Consider the following 17,044-nt stretch of genomic DNA (forward strand, 5'->3'; position numbering starts at 1 on the left):
CATACACTTACTCCTTCTTAATGACTTTAATTTGTTTCTGAAAACTCTTCCACTAAATTAAAAGCTGTTAGATGATTACTTTTATTAGTGTTCTGTCACACTAATAAAAGTATGTGTTCTATCACATCACAAAACACTCAATTTTTACAGACAGGAAAAATACATCAATTGAGTGAATAATAAAAGCTTAGAAAACTAGTGGGCAATACTTTGAAAGCATTTGGATACCAGCTGATGTATAGAAATTCCTGTCTTGCACTAACTTCTAGAGTTAGCACAGCCCTCACAAAGTAAAGGGCATGATTCACAATGAGGCTGCCATCATTTCCAATGCCAGCTCCACCTTGGGAGTCTCTGGATGTTCTGGTTTAAACATGAGGTGTCCCTCAGAGCCTCATGTATTGGGGGCTTCATCCCCAATGAGGCAATGTCCAGAGTTGGTGTCTAAAGAGGTAAGTAGATCATGAGGATGCTGATCTCAATGGATTAACCTGTTACTGAGTTCATAACTAAGTGGGCTATGAGACCTGGTTGGAGGAAGTAGGGTACGGGGGGTGTGCCTTTGAAGGCTATGTTATCTCTGTTTTGCTCTTTCCCTGTGCTCTAGTTCCTGGCTCCTGTGAGTGGAGCAGCTTTCTTCTATCATGCCCTTCTGCCATATTTCTGCCTCTGAGCAAACCATGGACTGAACTCTCTGAAACTGTGAGCTAAAAATAAACTCTTCTCCTTTAAGTTGTGTATGTCAGGTATTATATCCCAGCTGCAGAAAGCTGATCAATACACTGGGCACCTGCATTGCTAACTAACTAGTCAGAAAATTTGAAGTTTCCCATAAATCCCTTCAGGTTTGACAATTTGTTAAAATGATTCACAGAACTCAGGAAAAACACTCTACTTACAGCTATAGTGTTAATATAAAGGCTACAAATCAGGACCAGCCAAAGAAGAGACATACAGTATGAGATATGAGAGGGTCCCAAACACAAAGCTTCTGTGTCTTTTCCCAAGGCAATTGGTGTCTCCTTCCTATCACATTGATGTGCTCACCAACCAGGAAGTTGCGCTCTGCATCGGTGTCTACAGTTTTTGTTGGCCTTCCATTATGTATTATCCATAATACTGTGTATAAATAAAGATGCAGACTGTGCTGTGCTGTGCTGCCTGTCCATCAGAGAGGTCAGGTCCAACCTGGTCACAGCTTTCCTTTTATTATGTGTCTATTTTTTTCTTAATCTTCCATCGTCCCCTCTCAGGGTCCCACTGACTGTGTGAGTTGTGGCATGCCTCAGTCTTGCAAATAGCTGGGTGTGTGCCCTGTGTCCAGCTTCAGAAAGACTTTCACATTCCGCTTATGGCCAACTACCAGGGCCATCTGCTCTACTTACGTATAAAGTTTCTAGACTGTTCCTCAGGACCAGTTCTGAAGCAACAATTACTGCCTTTATGTACTGCCCTTCTCATCCTAAAACTTTCCTTGCTTTTTTTTTTTTTTTTTTTTGTCTATTTGAGACAGGGTCTCACTGTGCAGTTCAGGCTGGACTTGAGCTCACTTCGTAGCCCAGGCTGGTCTCAAACTCACAACGAACCTCTTGCCTCAGCCTCCTGAGTGCTGGAATTACAGGTATGTGCCATCACGCCTGGCTTCCCTTGCTTTTCTATAGCCAGTGTAGTTTCCGTGTAAAAAAATTACAATTTCCCCAAAATTTATAAAAATACTATTAGCTCTAGTTCAGGCAGACATTTTCCAACTACTACCAGACTCTGCTGCTAGTAGTTGTGGGATTTATTTATTTTTATTTTTTGCTATACACTAGCTCCCATCTATTGTGATACAACTTTTTTCCCTGTGATGTAGAGGATCTCTTAGCTAATATAAATATTTCATAAATATCCATTCTGGTACACACCTGCACTCACATCTTTCAGCAGGAAAAACACTGAAGAGTAAAGACCTGACATAACTAACTAGGTACAGTGATAATCTGCTCCAAATATTCGTTTCTCTGAGGTAAAGGCACCACACGTCTATTCAATTAAGAAAACCACCCTTACATTTCAGGATGCCCTTTTCATTTTTAAACAGACCCTAGAACACTTAGCTGCTAATTAGGTGCTAAATGGCAGAGCTACATCTCTAGCTTGTGCCATGAGTTGATAGGGTGTAGGTCTCCAGCTCCCTCCTTCCCATTGGCTGTCACAAAGCGTGCTTCTTTGGGTGGGGCAGACTGGCGCTTTTTGCTGGACCCAGGTACCTTTCTCTGTGGCTTCCTTCTTTTTATGATCTTTTTCCTAGGTGTATTTCAGAAAGCTATCTGGGCTCTGAGAGTGCTTAATATGCTCAATATGCACATTGATCCTGTTGGCAAGATCTTGCCCTTAACTTGCTTGCTTATAGTAATGCTGACAGAGTGCTGGGTGACACTACAGACTCTTCCAGTTGGGCCATGGTACATTTTTGTTGCATTCTTATGGAACAGTACTCATTCGCTTGTCTAAAATCCTATCCTTTTTGTAGATTTATATATATGTTTTCCAAAAGGCCTAGGGAATGGGTTTCCCCTCCTCTTTCCCCTTGTGCTCATCATTTTGGCAAATTGCTGGAAGATGGCAGTTGCGGCTGAATGGCTAGTTGTGAGATCTTATCTCAGGACCTGGTTCTCTTTACAGTCATGGCTAGCACCTGCAATTTTTTTAATAAACCCCTCTCAGAGGTTGTGTTGGTTTAGGGGTTATTGTGCAAGGTGAAACAATATAACACAGGACACATGTAAGATTATTTATAATAGTCACCCAAAGAATGATATAGAAAAGAGTGCAGGAAATCTGTCCACACACTAAGACCAAGGAAACTAGCCAAGGGCCTGGATCCCACAGAAATGTCCTGCATGAGTCCAGCTGAAGATCTAGAGCTCATAACAATGCCTCCCACGAATCCACCTGGAGGCCCAGAGCCCACGACAACATCTCATGTAGGCCTGTTTCACAGATCTGCACTGGGAAGGCCCAAAGGTCTGTGGTGGAATCTAAGAAGTCTGTGCCAGCGGGATGAAGGATCTGTGCTAGCAGGCTGAGGGATCTGCACTGGAGCCAGGAAGTGATGCTCAGAAGAACCAAAGCTCTCCCGAAAGGTACCATAGCCATCCTCAGCAACAGTGAGATCCCAAGCTCCTCCGATGATCAAGATGGCAGAGTTCCCATCAGGGAAGACAATGCGGCAAGCTTCTCCGGGATACTGGCAGTGCACCATCTTCCCCTCCAGAGCCAGGAAGCGATGTGCAAGTGAGGACCAGAGCTCCCCCAAAGTGAACCAAAGCTATTCTCAGTGTCAACAAGGTCCCAAGCTTCTTGGAGGATGAAAACAGCCAAGTTCATCAGGAAAGCCAGCATGACAAGCTCCTCCAACAAAACCAACCTCTCCTTATAGCTTCCATTGGCTCCCAACAGCATTTTTCTGCTCCCAACAACCTACAGCCTCCTCTCTTTCTCCAGTTCTGCCTCTTATGCTGCTGGCAACAATCCCGAGGTGGGCCTCCCACACCCAGTACCATGCTTACTCAGTTCAGCTGGAGGTTATAAGTTGACCACTAGTTATCAATCCACTACAGAAGCCCTCCGCTTTTAAAGGGGAAATTTTATTTTGGTTTATGGTATTGGAGGCTCCACAGTTACTTGGCCCCATCACTTTGGGCCTGTGGCAAGGCAAAACATCACACAGGGAGTGTGTGGTAGAGCAAAGATGCTCACCTCATAGAGGTTGGGAAGTGAAAAGAGAGAGAAGGGAAGTGACTGGGGCTAATATCTCCTTCAAGCTTATGCTCTCAATCACTGGAAGAACTCCCAGTAGGCCCCACCTCCTAAAATTTCCACCACTCCCAACTAGTACTGTGGTGTGGTGTCTAAATCTTTAATAGATCAACCTTCCGGGGGACACTGAAGATCCAAAGTATAGTAACTATCATTTGTGGAGGATGTAACACGCACTTGTCCTTGACAAACATTTCAAAATCCTGACAAAAGTTCTGAGTTGCTGTATTATTAGTTCCATTTTATGTATAAGGAAATTTGAGTTCCAGAGAAATAAAGTCAGTTGCATAGAGTTTTCCGTAGAGTTGGAATTTGAATTCAAGGTGTCTGACTTCAAAGTTTAAGGTATTAAACTTTGTCCTGCCACAAAGCACAAAGGGATAGTAAACAAGTTGAGTTTCCTCAATGCTATTTTAGTTTTAGGGAAACTGTGGCTGTTATATAATTGTGTAAATTTCCAAGCCTATGTTAGTGAAGGAGTATGCATTTGGAACAGTCTCATTTAAGGAAAAAGGAAACAGTCATTGTGCTTAACAAATGGTAGCATGGGAAGTTACTGATTATATTAGCTTTCCTGTCATTGGACAAAATGCCTAATATTCATAATTTTTTTTTTTTTTTTTGGTTTTTCTTTTTTTGGTTTTTCTCCGGTACCGGGAACCGAACTCACGACCTTGCGCTTGCCAAGCAGGCGCTTTTGCCGCTGAGCTAAATTCCCAGCCCCCATAATTTAAAGAGAAGAAGTTTATTTGGCTTATGATTTCAGAGTATTCAGCCCATAATAGGCTGGCTCTAAGGCAGAAACAGAATGACAGAAGTGTATGACAGAACAAAGATATTTAGTTCATGGTGAGTGAGAAGACGAGCATAGGGTCAGTGCCAGAAAGGAAGGGGCCAGAGGCTATATGTAGCATTCAAGGTCACACCTCCATGGCCCACCCAGATACACTCAGAAGTGTACCTTACTTATCCCCTAGGCAGCTCCCAAACCAAAGTTCACAATTAAGCTTAATCATTATATCCCACCCTTTGTCACCTTGATACCCAAACACATCTCTAAGAGTTCATAATTCCTCCTAACATTATACAACTACCCTGCATGCAGTAAAAACCAAAATAATCCTTTCTCCAAAGTCTCTGTGGTTTCAGTATTTCTCAGATGTCCAAATCTCTTCTGAGACTCAAGGTAAACTCTTGGCTGTGAACTTGTTTTGTAAAAATAATAAACAAGTTGCATAACATAATCCCAAGATACAATGACACAGGGTAAACATTCCCATTCCAAAGGGATAGTAGGATAGAAAAGAATTGGACCAAAGCAAGACAAAAACCCAGCAGGGCAAACATTAAATCCTATAGCTCCATGACTAGCATCCTGGGCACATGGTGATATGATGTGACTTCCAGAGGGATTGGATAGTTCCATCACTAAGGTCTTGCCAGGTGTAGCCCACCTGTCATCCCAATTGATTTTGCTTAATTCCTGTGGCTTTACTTAGCAGATGCCCCAGGTTCCTGGCATCTCTCACTTCCTGGGGTGTCCACTGCACCTTTGACTTCTTTCCCATAGATTCATGCAACCATCTCCGAGGAACACCTTGCCCAGTATTCCAGGTATGCTTTTGAAATCTGAGTGGAAGTCTCTCTGACTCCACAACTCATGCATTCTGCATGCCTCAATATCCACCTTCACATGGATGATGCAAAGGTTTGCTGCCCCCACTGGCAGTAGCTTCGTCCTCTTGAATCATGGCAATAGCAGCTTTTGAGTGTCTGGGTAGTTGAGCACAGTAAAATGAATCCTTGGGAACCAATTCTCTAGGAAACCCTTCCTGAGCAAGTGTTCCAGGGACCCTTTCTTCAAATAAAATGATGGTTTTACACCCTTGAGCCTGTAGTGGGTGGAGACTTCATGGCATCTTTCATCTTGTCCCTATACAAAGTATGTGGTTTTCTTTTTAATGGTCTAATCTCTTCAGCAATTTACTTCCTTTGGCTTGAACTTTACATGTGGTTTCTTCTGGACAAAAATTTTCCAAATTTTTATGCTTTGCTTTTTGTTCCTGATTCTCACTATAAACCTGGTTAAAAGTAGCCAGCAGTACCCATGCCACAGCCTGACTATTGGAGTGCTTTGAAATTTCTTCTACTAGATCAATTAGTCCACTGCACTTAACCTCAGTCTCCTGCAAAGTCTTAGAGCATGGGAAAAATGTAGACAATTTCTTTTTTGCCAGAGTGTAACATGCATGGCTTCTAGATCAATTTCCAAAAGAATCCTCATTCTTGAATGAGACCTCATGAACCTGGACTTTATATCTTCATTCCTGTCAACAGTTTGGTCTTTAGAATTTTGACTAGAATCACTCATCAGGCTCTGCTTACAGCATTCTAGGGCTTCTCTAGCCTATTTCTCCAAACTTCTAAACTCTTCCCATACACAAGTTTCAAAGGCTTCTAAACTACACAGTCAGATACAGTCACAGTAATGACCCCACTACTGGTACCATTTTTGTATTATTCAGCTTTTCTTTTGCTGGGACAAAATACCTGACACAATTTAAAGGATGGAGTTTTACTCTGGCTGACTGTTCAGTGGGTTTAGTCCATCACTCACTAGCTCCAAGGCAGAAATAGGGTGGAAGGGCAAGGTGGAAGAAAATTACTCCCATCACAGCATCCAGAAAACAGAGAGAGGAGAGGAGCAGGGGCCAAGAATACACCCTTCCAAGTCATGCCCCCAGCAACTTGTCTTTTCCAACCTGGTCTGACCACCAAACAATGTAGCCAGTTATGAACTCATAATCAACTATGAACTCCCTTTTAGGTCACTTTGTATATCTGGTCATTTAATAAATAAATAAATAAATAAATAAATAAATAAATAAATAAATATTTTGAGGGTCTCACTATGTAGCTCAGGCTAGATTTGAACACGGTGTAGCTCAGGCTGGCCTTCAACTCACAATGATTATTCTGCCTCTGCTTCCTGAGTGCTGTGATTATAGGCATGCACCACCAAGCCAGCACATTATCATTTTATACTTATTTCTTCCATTACAATTAATCATTGAAAGCTGATGATAGAATGAAAAGCACGCATTTTTTTCTATTCATTTTAAACTAAAAATGAATTTTGAACTAGATGCCTCAGCAGAAAGAAACAGACATATATCGTATGCTGTGTGTGTGTGTGTGTGTGTGCATGTGTGTGTGTGTGTGTGTTGGGTACTCTGGAAAAACAGTAGTACACCAAGATCTCCAGGAAAACTGTGTACAAATCCTTTAATAGCAAAGGCACAGTTTTATAGAAAAAGAATCAGGTCCTATTCCGGATGAAAATAGTCCTATCTGTGTCTCTCCTTGTCTATGTCAAGTTTTCCACCCTCTGCTGGCAACAGGGTCCTCTAGCTTGAAGGAGCTGAGGACATTTATTTCCTGCTACTGGTGGCTCTATTCAAGAAGAATGTTTTAATACAATCTCAAGTTGGGGTTCAGGCTGGAATAGAGATTTCTCTTCCTTTCTTTAGGAATATGTTACCACTGTTTAGGAACAATAAAACTTTTGTAATAAATATTATTTTGGTAACTCAAGGGTAACAAGGTTAAAAAACAAGAACTATTATCATGGGACATACACATATGACTAGAAAAAACCTCCTCTTTTCAACTAAATTCACAAGATTTCATCAAACAGCTGTGGGTGGATGCTCAGTATTTTATATGTTGGCATTTTATGTTCACCCTACTCAGTTTCAGTCCAAAATCTGCAATCCACATTCTTGAAAAGAAAGAATGCTTTTGGGTTGACCTTTATTTAGCAAGAAGAAACCTTCAACTGGATCAGGGGTCTCTTATAACATTGTGATTGATCTTTTAAATAAGGACTGTTTCCTGTTTGGGAGGAGACATGATGTTTCCTGTTACTTTTCTCTCTTCCCTCTTCCCTTTCCCCTCCCCCTTCTCTCTGCCTGTCTCTCTCCCTCCATTGAACATTTATTTGTTAAGTGTTTTTAAACAATGCACTTTAAACCAAAGCAGTGCTTAGGCCTAATATGCCCCAGGAGAAACAAACAGCTATATAGGCTTAGAAAGCTAGATGGCAGAGTAATCACACAGTTAAAAGGCTCTCTACGAAGTGGAGAAAGGCTTTTCTTCAATTTTAAAAAGTTAAATTCCTGCTTACCTATCTAAACAATAGCCTAATATGATGGTTTAAAAGAAATAATTTTTAAGGTTAAAAAAAATCAGAAAAATTATTCTTGTGCCAGAGATTTGATGATCGTGATTCCTTTCATGCATTAGGTCTTCTTTCAAGGAGTATTGGGACGTATTACTGGGGTGGACCTGGCAGCAGCCTGAAGAAGGAGTGTCTTCCAAGCCCTTTCAGTGACTGACTGTTACCTAAGTTTCTGTCCATTGTAATTTGAAGTATGCATCAACCCCTTTATGTTGAGTAACAAATGTGAATAACTTAAAAAATAACTAAGATATTTGACTAAAAAATTATGCAATCATGGGAGAATATGATAGGACAATAGGTTTGTAGTCAGGCTATCACGCTTCAAATCCTTTGTCTTGTGATCGTGACCAAGTTCTATAACTTCCTTAAGCCTTTTCTTGGTAGCAAAAATGAGGATTATAATAGTATCCATCTCACAGAATTGCTATTGTTTTTATGCGAACTGATCACTGTGACATTGTGTAGTAAGATATAGACACCTCAAGTCCTGGAACATAGCTCCTAAAGCCCCTGGAGTCTTTTAAGTGATAGGTGTGAGTTTGTGAGATAACTGGCCCTGGGAGCTCCTCAAGAGCCTCAACTTCTTGCTGTGATTGGTGGGTGAGAGGCTCAGCCCTCCAGGAGGGGAGAGGAGCTGAAGGTTGAGCTGAAGATCAAGAGTCAGTTATTTAATCAACCATATCTGTGTAACGGAGCCTGCATTAAAAACTCAAAGTGGGTTCCAGGCACTTCCAGAGAGGTGAACACACGGAGGTGCCTAGATAGTTTTTGTGCCCGGAGAGGTCTTGGTCTCTCCCCTACATCTTGCCCTGGGCATCTTTTCCAGTATGTCTGCGGGGTTGATCTGTGTCCTTTATAACAAATGCGTACACATGAATAAATGGTTTCCTTGAGTTCTGCGAACCAGTGGTCTCCAGTCTTTTCAGCACCAAGAACTGGTTTTGTAGAGGAAAATTTTTCCACAGTTGGGGAGTTTTTTTTATTTGTATATACTTGTTATACACAGTAATTACATTGCCCAGCCACTAGCTCTACTCCACAGCTCCCCCTTAGATCATCACATTGGTTCTCTTAGGATTGTGCAACCCAGATCTCTCACAGGCGCAGTTCCCAGCACGGTGTGTGCGCTCTGAGAGCGTGACGGCCGCTGCATGGTAACACGAGTGCTTGGAGTTACTGTGAGTGCAGGGGAAGCTTTGTTCTCCAGCCTGCTGCTCACTTCTTGCTGTGTGGCCCACAGTTCCTAAGAGGACACAGACCAGGATAGCCCATGGCCTGGGGGGCCGGGCTGGAACCCTACTGTGAGGTTCTCCACCAGCTTAGTTGAACCTGAAGGGGATTGTGGGAACCCCGATTTTTTGTGGGGGTTACTGGAGATTGAACTCAGGGCCTTTGCGCTGATCTATATGCCCAACCTTTTAAAAAATTTTTATTTGACACAGCATCTTGCTAAGTTGCTAAATGGCCAAGACTGGGGTGGAACTTACAGTCCTCCTGCCTCAGCCTCCCAGAGTGCTGCGAAATCAGCATATGCTGCCACACTAGGTAGTTTTTCTTTTTCTTTTCTTCTTTTCTTTCTTTCTTTTTTTTTTTTTTTTTTGTGTTTTTTTGAGACAGGGTCTTGCTATGCAGTTCAGGCTGGCCTTGAGCTCACTTTGTAGTCCAGGCTGGTCTTGAACTTGCAATGATCCTCCTGTCTCAGCCTCCCAAGTGCTGGGATTACAGGTGTGCACCACCACACCCAGCAACATTTTTTTTTCAGGTGATTTTTCTTATATTTCAATGAAACACAGTCCCTGGTGCAGAGCAAACTGTCCGTAATGTTAGTTATTATATCTTGTTTATATAGCTTTGCACTTAGCTGTACACAGATATCCTCCACACATTCTGATAGGTAGGCATTATTGTTTTCATCTGTGGTAGAGTCTGGGCCAGATAATCTTTGGTTTGGAGTGGGCAGCGGGAAACTGATTAGACCCATGTCATACTCGGAACTTTTTCCATGCACCGTCCTGCTTTCCAAAAAGAAAAGTAACTGCAAACTAAGAGCCTTGGGATTTTTTTGCGGGGGATACTGAGCATCAAACTCAGGACCTTGTGCTTGCCAGGCAGGTGCTGCACCACTGAGCTACATTCTTGGCCCAGGGGATCTTTTTGAAAGGCAGGGAATTCCAAGCACTCCCTGTCATGGCTTGGAACAGTGTCCCGCAAAGGCTGACTGTGGACTGAAGCATGAAGCAAATTAAACCTTTTCTCCTTTAAGTTAGGTTTGGTATCTTGTTGCTTTGATGGAAGAGTGACAAATACAAAGCACTAGGATCTAGTGGGAGATTTTAGGTCACTCAGGGAGTGCCCTTGAAGAGGACTGTGGGACACAGGTCTCTTTCTCTCTTCACTTTCTGGGAGTCATGAGGTGAGCAGCTTCCTCTGCCTCTTGCTCCCCTCCATGATATGGTACCTCATCACAGGTCCTGAAGCAATGAGTCCACCACACCATGGACTGAAACCTCCAAAACTGTGAGTGACAGTAAATCTTTTCTTTGAATAAGTTTAGTAACTCAGATATTTTGTTACAGTAACAGAGAGCTGACTAACACACTCTTAGAGGTTAATCATCTTAAAGCTAGATAAGATAGAAACAGTTGTCCTCTCTCAAACCATCCAGAGAGCTGGAGGTGTATAGGATTATGGCATACCTAGAATTCAGGCTTGTACTCTGCATCATCCAAAGGGGTGGACACAGAGTGACTAGGGATAGAGCAGCAAATCTAGTATCCTCTAACTTGCGGTGTGGTGAGCCAGCAGTGAGGTTCTTGAAGGCAAACATTGTCATCTTTTACTTTGTGTCCTAGTCCACGGCATAGTAGGTGCTAAATAAGTGTTGGTTTACCCGTATATGTTAATACTCTAAGAATAAATCTTTGTATTACAGTGACTGTGTTGGGATGGGATAAAAATTACTAATGTGAGAGTATTTATGGTTGTCCCATTTTTCATCCTGGAGCCCATCAAAAGAATTCTGCAAGGACCAACCCACGCTCTCTATGCCCCTCTCTGCTGGGAGCTGTTTATCTCTCTCTTCATCTCTCTCTCTCTCTCTCTCTCTCTCTCTCTCTCTCTCTATTTCACAGTTATGAATCAGGTCCACCATTAGCCTGCCCATGACAGAGTACCACAGACAGGATGGCTTAAACAACATTTTGTTTTCTCACAGTTCTGGAGGCCAGAAGTCCATGATCGATGTGCTAGGGTTGTTTGTGATGAGGTCTCTTCCTGACTTGCAGATGGCTTTCCCATGTGTGTGTGCATTTCTGGTGTCTCTCGTTATAAAGACACCAATCCTACTGGATCAGGGCCCTGCCCTTATGACCATATTTAACCTTATTTACCTCCTGTCTCCAGATAAGATCACACTGGCAGCAGGGCTTTAACGTAGAGATTTGGCCGCAGGCTGGGAGGACTATGTATGGTGGTGCACGATTCAGTCCCTAACAAATTTTGAGGAAGTCCCTTTAGAATGACTTTCACTGCTAACACTGTACTTTGACTGCGGCACAGTTCCCAGGTCAGCCCGTGGAGTCTCAAGGCATCCTAACTGGGAGGGTTGCCTACATACTCCAGCATAGCTGGAGGAAACTGTCCGCACAAGTTCTCTTTGGCTTTGAAGTTCAAAGTTGGTTGACTCTCTTCTGTAGTTTCATCTTTCACTGGTCCTGGTTGAGTCCTTCTTACCCAAATGAAACCCAGGAGGGATGGCTTAGCACTGTTGGCGTTTGTTGATTGCTCAAATATGAACTTCATTCACATTTTAAGATGGATCTCTATTGCAAAAGCAAAAGGCTTTTCAGGAATCATTAAACTGGTAGGGAAAGAGTTCTTTGAGTAGGGACCCTTTAACTTCTTCGGGGCCTCCTTTTAATATTGCCTTGAGAATACCACTGATTTATGCTCTTTGGACAGGGCCAAAAAGAGAGCTGGGAAGATGTAGCTCTTCTCTAAAGGGCAACCCTAGTTTGTGGGGATGCTGGAAATCCATTCCTGGACTCTAGAAGACCCTGCCTGGTAGATTTTATGGTGGATCCTCTCTCCCAGCTGTCCCTCCTTGCTGTCTACTGCTGGTCCTCTTTTTCAGCTTTCTGTGTGTGTTAATGCACTTTCTGTGCTATGAACAATACCACAGACTGGCCAGTTCATTCAGGATAAAGATTTATTCAGCTCCCAGGTCTGGAGGCTGCCTCTGATGAGGTCCTTCTTACTGGTAGAGTCCCAAAGTGACACACAGGATCATATGGAGAAAGGACCACATTCAAGAGATAGAGCCAAGCTGCCCTTTGTATCAGACCCACTCTCGAGAGAACCCCTTTACCCATTAATGCATGATTTGGCCCAGATCACCTAATCACCTCATAAAGATATCTCCAAATACCATTGACAAATGACTTTGGAGATTTAGTTTCTAACACATGAGTTTTGGGGGACAAACATTCCAACCATAGCATTAACCTAACCCCAACCTTCCTCTGTTTTGAAGATCAATAGTCCCAGGTGTGCAATAGCAATTTCCAGCCAGTTGACCTGACATTAATTAGACTCTCATGACTTATATCTAGGATCCTCTCCCCATTGTTCCAGAACCAAACCTCCACCTCTCCTGTTATTTCCATTTCTGACAATTTTACTGACAAAGCTGTGCTGGAACGATATTCTCTTCATTAACTGGAACATCTAGAAAATACAAAGCAAGCTGCAAGAAAAACCCAGCCTGCTGCCGGACCTTTAAAAAAGGCACATTTTTCTTTTCATTGTTATTCTTTGGTATACACTTACATTATTTTAAAATTTAGCATTTGCATTACTGGGCCGGGATGTAGGTCTGTTAGAAATCAGCAAGGAAAGCCTGGCTGGGCTAAATGACACCACATGCAGAGAGATAATGAACGGCGTGAGGAAGAACATGCCAACTTTGGATGCACGGTGAGTTGCAGCGGGGATACCTCCTTGTGGGCTTGCGCGGCTTGAGCGGCTTTGCAGAGGAGACCTGCCCTGGTGGGGCCGGTCAGGAGCTGCAGGAAGGAAGCGGGTGCAAAAGGATGCAAAGGAGAAGAAGGGGGTGTGGGGGCAGGAGGCCAGGACAGCTTGAAGGAGGGACTGAAATCTTATGCACAGGAATAACAGCTCACTAGAGATAGATAATAGGATATTATAATAGATAATAGGATAACAATAGATAATAGGAAGTAGGGAGTTTTTTTCAAACGGGAAGGGGAACAGGAGATGGAGAGACAGGGGCGGGGCGAAAGGAGCTGGAAAAAAAGAATTGAAGAAAGAAACAAAGGAAATCGAGCTTTTGTAAAAGGGAAGAGGGCCAAAAGCTGGGAGGAGCAGGGAGGGATGGAAGGGGTAGGGAGAAAAAAAAGGATGCATTATGTATACATACCCGCTCCCCATGATAAATGCAATCATTATGTGCTGCAAACATATATTAATAAAAGAAGAAAAAACTGCTCTGCACCTGCAGTTTTTCTCCTTTTTTTCCCTTCCTCCTACCTTCCCTTCTTCCTTTCCTTCCTTTCATTTCTTCTGATAGGCCAGAGATTGAACCCAAGGCCCTGCATATGCTAGGCAAGCACTCTACCACTGAGCTATCTCCCTAGCCTTTTCCTATTGTTTTAAATTTTGAGACAGGTTCTCAGTAAGTTGCCCAGGATGGCCTTGAACTTGTGGTCTGCCTGCATCAGCCTCCTAAACACTAAGATTCCAGCTGTGCACTACTGTGCCCGCCTGTCTGGCACATTTTAAAGTATGTTATGTACATTGCCCTTTCTAATGTTTACCTGCAACCTCAGGAGGCGGTTGACATTATACTCACGGGACAAGAGGAGCTCAGGGAGGTTAGGCAACTTGCTCAGGGTGAACCAGTGAGTTCTGAAACCCATGCTTTTAATGATCGACTCTCTCTGTGAAAAGAGGTGTCCATCAGGTTGGCAGGAGAAAAGATCTGGAATTTAGAACTTTGGGGAATTCAGAGCCTGAGGAGAACAGGAAGGTGTTGAGCAGAACTTGGATTTCCCCAGTCCACACGGCATCCTGGACCACAGAGGCCCCTGGTAACTTAGAGCTAACATTTAGGGTTATGACCTTATGGAGACCTCACTTGGCAGGTACCTGTTCCTCTGGAAAACGAAAACGAAATGATTCCCTCGTGGTTTCCTGAAGGACAGGGCTGGAGCACTTGCTGGTGGGAAATGTGTCCCAGGTAAAGGAAGGCAGCCAGGGAGCGAAAGGAGAGCCTGGCAGCAGCTCGTAGAAGAGAGGAATAACAATGCGAGCAACAGGAGAGGGAAGGAGGTACTCATGGTGGGAAGCTTAGGGAAGTCAGATTGGCACAGTGAAAGGGAGAGCAGGTGCTGGAGAGAAACGTTTCCTGTTAATCAAAGACAGGAAGGACTGAGGGCTTGACAGGAGTTAAGAGGCTGCTGCCTTTGGAAAACACGGCTGCTAACGGGAAGTCGTCTTTTCCAGTTGCACTGTGCTTTGCAGTTTGCCAAGCGTTTCGCATGCCGTGTTCGCTCTCATATAGTGCTGTGAAGTATGACGTCGTCAGCCCTGCTGCCAAATGAGGAAGCAGGTTTCAGAAGGGGAGGTCTGATCTGAGGTCCCGTGGCTTCTTAGATAGGGCTGGGACCGGAAGTCTTGTCTTCACCTTTTTTAAGGTTCAGGTTTCTCACCATCACAGTGCTGGGGCACAATGGACATCACAAAAGTAACTTCGACTTTGAGAAAGAAGCTTTGGAAGCTGCCTTGGAAAAGTGGAACCCTGGAAAAGTTCTGGGGACTCTGTTAAGAGTAATGACTTGGGAAAGTTTATTGAAATATTTCTAGATGGGGGCTGGGGATTTAGCTCAGCGGCACAGCGCCTGCCTGGCAAGCGCAAGGTTGTGAGTTCGATTCCCGGTACTGGAAACAAAACAAAAAAAAAGAAAAAAAAAAAAGAAATCTTTCTAGTTAAGACAATTCAGACGAATGGTCTTACTTATTTATATCCAAGTGACCAGAAAAAGAAACTGAATATAAAGAGTTTGAATTATCAGGTACCCTTTGTTGTAGCCATAGAATAAATATCAGTCCTATGTGTGCAGACGTGCTGAACACACACACAAAGACAAAACCCAGAAACAGACTTTGTAAGGGTGAGACAAAAGGATCTCAAGTTCTAGCCCAGCCTGGGTTATTTAGAAATGTAGTGAGATCTTATCTCAGAAAGGAAGAAGGAAGGAAGGAAGGAAGGAAGGAAAGAAAGAAAGAAAGAAAGAAAGAAAGAAAGAAGAAAGAACAAGAGAAAAGAGGTCAGTGGCTTAGTGGATAGTCCTAGATTAAATTCCCACTTTGTTGAATGTTCTTCCTTTTCTTGCTAGTAGCCCTCTTTGCTGTAGCAGAGCTGCTCACTCAGAATGAAATAAACCCTATCCCTTAAAGGAGGAGTATCAGAGAATTTATGGACATACATTTAAAATCATCACATTAAACAGTCACTTATGGTGTTATAGCTATGTGCTAGACCTGGTGCTAGACTTTAGGGATTTAACAAGCTCTTGAAAACCTGAGTCTAGTGTCTATGATATTTCTTGTTTATCTCTTTTGCCCAGGTGTACATCACCGAGACCTGCTCCTAGGAACTCTGCTCTTCTCTAATCCTCTGAGTGGCAGCTTATAGCAAAATGTAGCAGCTGAGAGTTTTTAAATTCAACCTGGAGTCCAGAAGTTACAGGAAAATTTAGAACCTTTCTTGAAGACAGGTACCTATCTCTTCAAAACAGGTATCTGCCTCTTGAAAACAGGTATCTGCTGAGGTTCTTGGAAAGTCAGTTTTGTAGCTATTCCACATTTCTTGAATATTATTCCTTTTTAAACTTTATTTTTTATTAGTACATATTTATCATACATACTGGTCACATTCATCATGGGGAATTTGAATCTATGAATTAATTCTTAATTCTTTTCCCCTTCATTTACTCCCCTCCCTCAATTCCTCATCCCCTCTCCATTTACAAAGCTTTGTTTCCATTTTCCCTTCCATTCACTCCCTCACTTCCCTTCCTTCCCTTCTGAATTTTTCTTTAAAATTTTTTCCTCCCTCTCTTACCTTTTTCAGTTTTGGAAGTTTCTATTGACTCAGAATTCTTTCCTCAGTCATGTCCAGTCTATTAATAAGCTTTTCAAGGCTTATTTTTGTCATGTGTTTTAACCTTTAGCATTCTTTCTGTTTTCTTCTTAGGGTTTCATCTGTTTAGAATTTTCCTCTGTTTACATTGCTCATGTGTCCTCAGATCCCATCTATTTTATCCCTTAGATCATCTAACATGTTAATTATAGTTGTTTTAAATTCTGTTTGAAAAAAAAAAAAAACAAAACAAAGAAATCAAATTCTTAGTTTGAGAATTCCAGCATCCCTGCTATATTGGAGTCTGTGCTTGGTGCTTGCTCTGCCTCTTTAAATAGTGTATTTTGTCTTTTAGTATGCCTTGTAATTTGTTATTAAAGCTGGATAAATGTACTGCATATCAAAAGACAAAGTTACAACAAACTAAAATATCTTGATTGGATTTATGATTTAGAATCAGGCTATACTCTAGTTCATACAATAGAATAGTTGTGTATATACATAATGGAATATTATTCAGCTATAATGAAGAATGAATCATGTAATTTGCAGGAAAATGAATGGAGCTTGAGACCATAATGTTAAAGTCAGTAAGTCAGACATAGAAAGTTAAATATCATGTGGTTTCTCTTATATGATAGACCAAAACATAAATTAATTAAAGAGCAATATAAAGGAGAGATGATAGGGAGGTGGACTTTTTAGAGAAGAGGGATCAAGAGAAGGGGCAAAGAGAGAGGGTAAAAGGATTAAATATGATCAAGAAACTATGTACCTATTATGTGTTGCAAAAATGTATTAATAATAAAAGACCCACAGCCATCGTCTATTTTTTT

Source organism: Chinchilla lanigera, unplaced genomic scaffold, assembly GCF_000276665.1.
Source record: "Chinchilla lanigera isolate Chin_1 unplaced genomic scaffold, ChiLan1.0 scaffold00008, whole genome shotgun sequence".
In the NCBI taxonomy this organism is placed as follows: Eukaryota; Metazoa; Chordata; class Mammalia; order Rodentia; family Chinchillidae; genus Chinchilla; species Chinchilla lanigera.